This window comes from Limulus polyphemus, unplaced genomic scaffold (assembly GCF_000517525.1).
Source record: "Limulus polyphemus unplaced genomic scaffold, Limulus_polyphemus-2.1.2 Scaffold4635, whole genome shotgun sequence".
NCBI lineage: Eukaryota > Metazoa > Arthropoda > Merostomata > Xiphosura > Limulidae > Limulus > Limulus polyphemus.
Genome location: NW_013670245.1, coordinates 65,043 through 66,180, shown reverse-complemented (window position 1 = coordinate 66,180; position 1,138 = coordinate 65,043).

The window sequence follows — 1,138 nt, the reverse complement described above, 5'->3', positions numbered from 1 at the left end:
GAGATCTATAGTCAGCAACTGGAACGTTTATAGCAAGCCCTTCATTTGTCAGTCGGAAAAGTGTTCTTCTTCTCCACGACAATGCACGTCCGCATCTGGAACGTTTGACGCAACACAAGATTGTGGAGTTGCCAGATATGGCACCATCAGATTACCACCTTTTTCGTTCGCGGCAACACCATCTTAATGGGAAAACGTATGCAAATGTGGAAGGTGTTAAAGAGGACATCGACATGTTTTTTGTTTCACTCCAAGTGATTTATTTAATCAGGGCATTAACAACTTGACCGTAAGATGGAAATGCATCATTGATAAGAATGGAGACTATTTCATTTAATAAATGTTTTGTTTTGATATATAAGTTGTTCGGATTTTTTCATCTACAAAAAGCGACATTAATTTCTTGACGACCTAATATATTACAAGTAATAAAAAACATTTTGTAAATGTAAAATGATGTATGGATAGCAGTGCCAAAAAGAATGCAAACATGAATGTAGGGATGATACAGCTATACATAGATCATCCCTATGTGACTTTCGGTATTAAAATTTAATGTTACACTGTGAAATGAACGAGTACAAAATGGTTACGAGGTCGGTCAATTCCTTGTACGTGAGTCCTAGGCTCTTAGTTACACTACACTGATGCTTACCCTGACATAACCATGATAAACAAACTACATACCAACAGTCAGGAATATATATCTTCCAACTGCAGTAATATTAAAGTCAAGTATGCATTTTACAGTATAACATTCAATTTTAATACTGAAAGTCATTTTTCTATGTATAGCTGTATCATCCCTACATTCTTATTTGCATTCTGTTTGGCACTGCCATTCTTACATCATTTTACATTTTTAAAATATTTTTATTACTCGTTTTGTGACGTCCCCCCCCCCCCCGACTAAAAGTTAGTATATTCGATGAATGTGTGTAATAAAATTTAATATTTTGTGTATTGATTTTTTTTACTCCTTCACTTTATATGTAATATAGGGGTTGGCTTCCTAAACACACCGATTGTATAGTGTACAAAGCATTGAGTATTTTACATGTTACAGTCATCTAATGTTCATCTAGTATTGGCTGTAATTCCTGTTTCACCCTGTATTTAAACTTTTTAATGGAACACC